We start from the raw sequence: 9,890 nt of genomic DNA, 5'->3' as shown, positions 1-9,890 counted from the left end.
AATACTTTGTCCTCACTTGGATCATTAATCTCTCCTTTGCTTGATCTTTAAGATCTTTCTACCTTCTTACTCACATATATACTTAAAATTTCTCTAAAAATGTTTCCTGAGATTTTCTACCCCACTAAGTTTCTGATCCTTCTCTTCTTTTATTGCCAAATTCCTTTCAAAAAATCGAATTCCTCCACTTCCATAATACCTTCTTATTCTCTAATCTCTCACAATCTGAGTAGTACGTCTATCTTCTCTAAAACTACTCACTAAATTGTCAAAAGTGTCCTCCTAGACATGAAATTCAATGATCCTTTCTGACTCTTCCTTCTTTTTGGATTCTGCAAAATTTGATTGGGTTATAGTCTCCTTGAATCTTTCTCTGTGAAATTGTGCATCGCCAGTTATCTTCCTATTTTACTGACCTTTTCTTTTTCTCACTTACTGCTTTACATTCCTTTTTTTGTATAGCCTTTCTAACGATCTCATTCCCTCGGTGTTCCAAGCTTTCAAAAATCTTATGCATGTAGATGACAGTGACATCTACAATGCTAGCTACTACTTGTTTCTAAATCCTAAAATCCAATTTACAGACTACTGTCATATAATGCCTCCTGAATATTCCTTCACTTTCTAGCCATAAGGATTAGCTGTTCACAGACTAAGTCTGCCAGTGAAAGAAAAATATAAGAGCTATTGCAATACAAAAATAATTGTTTGAAGTCATTAAAGAGTCAGAAGTCAAGGGACCAGGATTCCAGAAAGAAGGAAATACACTGAGATACACCTGACATCATGCATGCCATACTCCCTTGAGGCAATTTGAAAACACATGAAGTATGATTCTGGGGAACCAAGAAGATAGCAAGTACTAAGAGGGTGAAATCCAGAGGTCAAGGCCCAACATGGAAAAGGAGCCCCAGTAAACAATGTGGATTTTTAGTTGATACCACAGAATGAGTACACCCTAAAAAAAAAGGCAGTATGAGAACAGAGCATTTTCAGCTCAAACAAGGTGATCCCTTAGCTCAATCTTATACTGGAAGAGAATTACATCTTCTCTGAAGGAAAATAATACGCTGAGCCTCTACAAATTGTTAAAAATGATATTTCACATTCACTCAAAAATTAAAAACATGGCAGGAAGCAGAACCAAATGACTAAAAATCAAGAGAAATAAGGAAATAAGGAAATTGAACCTACAAATGATTCAGATATTATCAGACATGGACTTTAAAACTTTATAAACAGGATTAAGTCATCCAAGAAAGATTTTTATAAAAAGAAATTTCTCCCTAGAGAACTGAATCTATTTTTTTAAAAAGTGAGATAGCAATTCCAGAATGAAAAGCATAATAACATGAAGTTTAACACTGAATATAATAGACAGCACATTAGCACAACAAAGGAATGGAGTAGTGAATAGTAAGTTGGTGGGAAATACACAAAATGAAACACAGAAACAAAACATAAGAAATGAGAAAAGAATGTAAGAAAAGTATGGGACGTGGGAACAGCTCTATCCTACGTATAATTTATATTTCTGGGAAGACTGGAATGAAAGACGGGGTAGAAGTAATCTCTGAAAAGATGGAAGCCTGTAATTTTCTTAAACAACATTATCAAGAAGCTTCATGAATCCCAACTATGTAATTACAAAGAAAATCACATGTAAGAATAAAATCATTAAAATTATCAGCAAAAGAAGAAAAAAAATTAAGCATACACAATGACATATAACTTCCTAAGGAACATTAGGACTATATGACCAATATTCAAATTTTCAACACATACGATACGTAGAAAAGATTGGAATGATCTATTTGAAATGCTAAAATACAAGAATTATCAACTTACAATTGAGAAATAGGAAATATCCTTAAAAAATAAAGAGAAAATCAATAAATTTTTAAGCAAACAAACAGAACCTGATTAGATTCATTGGAGAAATACTACAGGAAGAATGAAGAAAAAGGAAGGAAAACTCTCTGAAATGGAATCACAGTAATCCAAGGATGAATAAAGAGTCACTAGAAAGGAAAAATATTTAGATAAATTCAGTTTGAAACAATACTACTATTAATCTATGAATTTTTAATATAGAGGATTAAAATACATAAAAAAAACGACAAGCCAAAAGCAAAAAAATGGAGGTAGATGGACTTAAAATGTTTTAAGATTCCTATATTGCTTAGAAAATGGTAAAAGATCAAGCTTAGCTTATCAGCAAGTAAGTCAAGAATGCAATCAGAATCTCTAAGGTAAAAATTAACAGTAACTACAGTGAAAAATTAACAGCATAAATGGAATATTCAAACTATTTGATTAATCAAAGAAAATGTTAAGATCCAGGAACAAGATGTAGTGAAAAGAAGGGCCATCTGTACCCCAATGTTTATAGCAGCAATGGCCATGGTTGCCAAACTGTGGAAAGAAACAAGATGCCCTTCAACGGACAAATGGATAAGGAAGATGTGGTCCATATACACTATGGAGTATTATGCCTCCATCAGAAAGGATGAATACCCAACTTTTGTAGCAACATGGACAGGACTGGAAGAGATTATGCTGAGTGAAATAAGTCAAACAGAGAGTCAATTATCATATGGTTTCACTTATTTGTGGAACATAACAAATAGCATGGAGGACATGGGGAGTTAGGAGAACGGAGTTGGGGGAAATTGGAAGGGGAAGTGAACAATGAGAGACTATGGACTCTGAAAAACAATCTGAAGGGTCTGAAGAGGTGGGGGGGTGGGAGGTTGGGGGAACCAGGTGGTGGGTATTAGAGGGCACGGATTGCATGGAGCACTGGGTGTGGTACAAAAACAATGAATACTGTTATGTTGAAAATAAATTTAAAAAAAAAAAAGATTAAGGGGCGCCTGGGTGGCTCAGTGGGTTAAGCCGCTGCCTTCAGCTCGGGTCGTGATCTCAGGGTCCTGGGATCGAGCCCCGCATCGGGCTCTCTGCTCAGCAGGGAGCCTGCTTCCTCCTCTCTCTCTCTCTGACTGCCTCTCTGCCTGCTTGTGATCTCTCTCTATCAAATAAATAAATAAAATCTTTAAAAAAATAAATAAAAAAAAGAAAAAAGAAATAGTGTATTTAAATATAAATATATCACTACTTAAATTAAGTGAAATTAAATACTTTAAGTAAGACTAAGATAGACTAAATTTAAAAAGCACATATACTGACAAAAACTCTTTGCTGCTTACCAGAAACATGCCTAAAACATGTTTATTAAAATTATTTTTTAAAAAGGATGACAAAATTTATCTTGAAATATTACTAAAGACAAAAAGGAATATTCAGATGCGGAAAAGTCAGCTCAAGAGGATGTAACAATCAAAATTTGTATGTGCCTAATATGTAGCCCCAAGCACACACTAATAGACCAACAAGGAATAAAAAACAATACAAAAATGATCGCTGAATATTTCAGCATATCTACTTCAGTGGAGAGAGCCAGCAAACAAAAATCAGCAAAGTTATAGGCATTTTGAACAGTATAATTCAAAAGCTGAACTTAATTGACATATATAAGTATGGGGGATCTACCAAAAATCTAGAGCAAACATCATACTGAATGGTGAAGGGGTGACAGCTTTCTCCTTAAGATTATGAACAAAACAAGGATATACCTTCTTACCATTTCTATTCAAAACTGTACTGGAGATTCTAGCCAGGACCATTAGTTAAGAAAAAGAAATAAAAATTATCCAGATTGGAAAGAGAGAAGTTATCCTATCAACTAACAGATGACATGTTCTTGTATATAGAGAACCATATGGAAGCCACCAAAAAACCTATTAGAGGTAATAAATGAGTTTAGCAAGGTTACAAGATACAATAGTCACAAAAATCAACCATTTGTACATACTAGCAATGAACAATTGAAAAATGAAATAAAGAAAAAAATTCTACTTACAGTAGCATTAAAAAGAATAAAATATTTGGGAATAAATTAACAAAAGAAGTACAAGTCTGGTACACTGAACACTATAAAATGTCATCTAAAAAAATTAAGACCTCAAAAAGTGGAAAACAACCCCATGCTCACTGATTAGAAGACATAACTGTTAGCATGACAATACTTAATTGTTAATTGTTAAGAGGACAATACTCCCCAAATTAGTCTATTCAGTCACTGCATTATCAAAATCTCAGTGACCTTTTTTTACAGTAAATGACAAGTTGATCCTAAAAGTGTATGGAAATATAAGGGATTCTAAACAGCCAAAAGAATATTGAAAAGAAGAGCAAAGTTGGAAGACCAGTTTCCTGATTTTAGAGTTTACTACAACATTACAGTGTCAATACAGGACGGTCCCATCATAAAGACAGCCATGTAGACTGGGATGCCTGGGTGGTTCAGTCAGTTAAGTTTCTGCCTTCGGTTGAGGTCATGATTCCAGGGTCATCGGGCTCACTGCTCAGCAGAGAACCTGCTTCTCCCTCTGCCTCTGCCCCTGTCCCTGCTTGTGCACTCTCTCTGACAAATGAATAAAATCTTTAAAAAATTAAGACATATTGATGAATAGAATAGAACAAAGTATTCAGAAATAAACTCCCACAATTAAGGTCAATTGATCTTTGACTATGGTATCAAGACAATTCAGTGGGGAAAAAGATAGTCTTTTCTGTTAATGCTGCTGGGACAACATGATATCCACATGCAAAAGAATGAATTTGGACCCTTTATACCATAAAGAAAAATAATATAGAAATATGTAAAGGTTTCATTATAGGAACTCAAACTGTAATACTCTTAGAAGAAACTAAAAGCATAAATTTCCATGATTCCAGATTAAGCAATGGTTTCTCATACGTGTCAATGAAAGCACAAGCAACAACAACAAAAATAAATAAATTGCATTTCATTAAAATAACATTGTTTTTTAAGTAATTCTAACAGGAGACTGAAAATGAGAGAGAAAGAGGGAAAATATTTTTCATTCAGATATCTGGCAGACTTTTATCCAGAATATAACGCTTCCAACTAAAATATAAGAAGATAAAGAATCCAATTTAAAAATTGGCCAAAGATTAGAATAGAGAGTTCTCCAAAGAAGATATATAGTTAGCCAGTAAGGACATGAAAAGACATTGGACATTCTTTGTTACTATAGAAATGCAAATCGAAACAATAATAAGATACCATTCCACACATACTATGATGGCTTTAATCAAAATAATAGACAAGGGGCGCCTGGGTGGCTCAGTGGGTTAAAGCCTCTGCCTTCCGCTCAGGTCATGATCTCAGGGTCCTGGGATCGAGCCCCACATCGGGCCCTCTGCTCAGCGGGGAGCCTGCTTCCCCTTCTCTCTCTAGCTGCCTCTCTGCCTACTTGTGATCTCTCTCTCTCTTTCAAATAAATAAATGAAATCTTTAAAAAAAAATAATAGACAATATGTATTGATAGATACATATGTATTGAGGATATGGAGAAACTTAACCCTCATACATTGTTATTCAGAATGTACCATGGTAGAGCTGCTTTGGAATTGATGACATATGTTCATAAAAGAATTTGTACATGGGTATTAAGAGCAGCATTACTCATATAGCCAGAAAGTGCCCATTAGTTACTGAATGGATAAACAAAATGTGGTATATCTATACATTATTGTCCAACCATAAAAAGAAATGAAGTACTGACACATGCTGAGGCACAAATGAACCCTGACAACATTATTTTAAGTGAAAAAAGTCAGACAAAAGCTACATGTTATATAATTCCATTTATATAGAATGTACAGAATAGGTAAATTCACAGAGACAGAAAGTAAACTACACTTTTCCAGGACCTAGGGAGAAAGAGGAATAAGGGTGAGTTCAGGACTTTTTTGTGTGGTGATGAAAATATTCTGAAATTAGTAGTGATAGGTGCACAACTTTAAGAATATACTAGAAACCACTGAGTTTTACCATTTAAAGGGGGTGATTTATGGTATGATAATTATATACAATCTTATGAAAAAGCATATCCCACTTTCTTGCAAAGAAAGTGAAGTGATAATGTATAAAGCTTGTAATAGCTCAGCTGGCTTGTCCAGTAAATTATCTCCAATATTTAAGGAAAAAATCACAGTAATTTTAAGAGAACAGAAAAATCCTCTTCCAGAAACTAAAGAAAAGGAGACACCTCCACAAAGTTTTTGTGAGGTTAGGGTAACTTTGATACAAAATATGTAGGTACATTATTTAAAAGCTTAATTATAGGTAAAACTCTATTATGAATAGAGATTTTTTTAAAAAACCTCTAAAGGAACATATTCAAATCATATCCATTCAACATATAAAAAGGATAAAATGGCACAATAATTTTAGGAATGTACAGTTCCTTTAAGATTCAAAATCCAATCAGTGTAACTCACTGAATTAACAGGAAATAAAGTAAAAAATCAACATGACTTCTCAATGGATGATTAAAAATTATTTGATAAAACTGAATAGCCACAGAAACCAATAAGAAATTTCTCAAACTGTTATAGGGTTATCAGACAAAACCAACCAAAAAAACAAAAAAAAACAGTGCTTATCAGATAAATGTCATAATTAATGATGAATTATTGAATGCTTTCCCCCTGACATAGGAAATGAGGTACAGTTACCCACCAGGACTAATTCTAACATGGATTAGAGATTCTCTCTAGTGAAATAAGGAAAATTAAAGAAAAAAACATAGCAGGGTTATACAAAATGAAACAAAAACAACTGAAATTTAAGTAAAAACTGAAAAACACACAAAACACATACACCACACCTACAACACATATTACACACATACACCACACAATCACCATAAACAGGCTGCACACACACACTTCACATGTGCAAAACACACACAGCATCTCCCCCACACAAACACACATACAGAAAAGAAACAAAATTGTCTTTATGCATAAACAACATGAATGTGCCACAGTAGTGCACTAGGGAAGGAATGGTTTGAATTGATTGTATGTATATGGTCAACAACTCTAGTCCCCTACTTCCCAGCAAAGACAAGAATTAATTTTGTAGAGATGTTACACTGAAGTGTGAAAATTAAAAGAAAAAAATTAGAAGAAAACAAATGAGAACAGCTTCAATGCCTGTGGGGTAAGAAAATTTTTTTAAAGACTTATTTCTTTATTTGAGAGAGAAAGGGAAGGGGAGGGGCAGAGGGAGAGAATCTTCAAGCAGACTCCCTGCTGAGCAGGGAGCCCAATGCAGAGCTGGTTCCCTTGACCTGTGAGATCAAGCTGGAACCAAGAGTGGGACACTCAACCAACTGGGCTACCCAGGCGCCCCTGTAAGAAAGTATTTTTTTTTTAAGATTTTATTTATTTATTTGACAGAGAGAGATCACAAGTAGACAGAGAGGCAGGCAGAGAGAGAGAGAGGGAAGCAGGCTCCCTGCTGAGCAGAGAGCCTGATGCAGGACTCGATCCCAGGACCCTGAGATCATGACCTGAGCCGAAGGCAGCGGCTTAACCGACTGAGCCACCCAGGTGCCCCAAGAAAGTATTTTTTTTTAAGATATTTTTTTAAATTTATTTCACAAGCAGAGAGAGATCACAAGTAGGCAGAGAGGCAGGCAGAGAGAGAAGGGGGAGCAGGCTCCCTGCTGAGTAGAGAGCCCGATGTGGGACTCAACCGAAGGACCCTGAGATCATGACCTGAGCCGAAGGCAGAGGCTTAACCCACTGAGCCACCCAGGCGCCCCAGGAAAGTATTTTTTTAACAGGATACCAACAGTACAAACCATATACAGGGCTACTAAATTGGATTTTATTAAAATTAAGAGTTTCTGTTCAACAGAAAACACCACATTAGGAGATGGAAGAATCAAGCCACAGATTTATCTACTCAACAAAGAACTCTTACTTGGAAATCTGTAATAAAATGGAGAGGGCCCAATTAAAACAAATGGGCAAAAGGCCACAAATGCACTTCACAAAAGATGGTATCCAAATGGCCAATGCCCAATCTCATATCTCATGAGGGAAACACAAACAAAAGCTACAATTAGGTACTACTACATAATCACTAGAATTAGCTAAATTAATAGACTGAAAACACCAAGTTTTGCCAAGGTTAGAGAGCAACTGGAACTCTCAGGTAGTGCCAGAGCGAGTGTGAACTGGCACACCACTTTCAAAGCTGTCTGGCAATATCTACTAAATCTGTACACTTTCACACCAGCATTTGAACTCCTAAGTATATACCCAATAGAAATGTGAACACATGTCTGCCAAAAATCACGCATGAGAGGCTTCCTAGCAGCATTATTTGCAATAGATAAAAATGGAAACAGCCCAATTCTCCATACACTGTAGAATGGGTAAATAAATAAAACAGAATGAACCCACTACTCCACAGAATGCGGATGAATCTTACAAGCTTAACCTGTAAGCAACAGATGCCAACATGAAAGAGTATATATCGTACTGTTCCGAGCGTGTTGATAGAGCTTGTTTACACCAGTTTGTGAGGACTGACTTGAGTGCATTTCTTCTCAACTCCACCTTCATTGATAGCTCCTTGGTAGTTTACAATCACCTGTGGTGGGAGTAGTTATACCACAGAAACTGTCACAAGTTACAAATCAGGGCTCCTCCCTCATCTACCCCTGAGAGCTGGTTGTTAAATATGGACCAACCTATCACTGTATTACCCCCAAACAAGTAGAACTGTTCTATACTGAGATAATTCAGAATAATAACTGAGAGCATCATGGACGTTTCTGGGTAACATTTTATTTTATTTTTTTAAGATTTTATTTATTTGACAGAGAGAGACACAGCAAGAGAGGGAACACAAGCACGGGGAGTGGGAGAGGGAGAAGCAGGCTTCCTGCTGAGCAGGCAGCCCAATGTGGGGCCCCATCCCAGGACCCCATCATGACCTGAGCTGAAGGCAGCTGCTTAATGACTGAGCCACCCAGCACCCCTGGGTAACATTTTATTTTGTGTGTTGATTCACTTCTTGGTTACACAAGTATATTCATTTCAAAAAAAAGTCCTCAAGCACTTAAAATCAGTCCATTTCACCATATGTGTATTATTAAAACACTTTTCTTGAAGGAAACAGTTAACATTTCCCAATGCAAATCTCATATTTTGTGTTTCTTTTAATGTCTTCACTAGCTTTTTAGTACTTCCAGGATTGAAAGCTCAAGATCTTTTTACATCTCATCCTTCCTTTCTTCAGTAACCCCACTCCTAAGGGTCACTGGCTTAATGAATTTCCTTTCATCTCTCTCATGACTCTCTTTTTCACTTCTAAAACACCGGTACAAGCCTGCATAACATTGTGCAAAAGTCACTACAATATTGCCAGATCAACCTATCGATCAACCTATCTTCTCAAAATTTTTTCAGTCAATATAAAATGGTGAAAAGGTAAATGATCAGCTGATTTGCATGGTATTCAAGGTTTATTTCCCAATATTCCCTGTTACCCACCCAACTTTCCAGCCAAACTGAAACTTTGCATGCTCTGAATATAATCCTTTGTTTTTCCATGTGTTGAAAAATATGTTTCACCCCATGTGTCTATAAAAATTCGGCTAACCTTTAAACAACTAATTTCTTCATCCCACCTAGGACATGGTCAGAGCACCTAATAAGTGTTCAATAAATACTAAGTTGAATAGCTCATAACGGTAAGTCTCTCTCCCCTTAGAAAAAACATCATGCATGGATCTGGAAATCTCCCTTAAGTTTAAGGACTCAAGTTATATTTGACAGCTCTGATAAGGCAGGTGATGGAGGACAAGCTGGTGTCATTACAGGGAAATAGTCGTATTTCATAGTATACCGGGCAACTCAGAATCACAGTCACATGGCATAAGAAATTTCCATCTAGATAAGGAGTGTTAAAAGAAGCTAGCAAACTTATGATGTGA

Source organism: Lutra lutra, chromosome X, assembly GCF_902655055.1.
Source record: "Lutra lutra chromosome X, mLutLut1.2, whole genome shotgun sequence".
Taxonomy (NCBI): domain Eukaryota; kingdom Metazoa; phylum Chordata; class Mammalia; order Carnivora; family Mustelidae; genus Lutra; species Lutra lutra.
The sequence above is the reverse complement of the archived record's forward strand: the minus strand, read 5'-3'. Positions refer to the sequence as shown.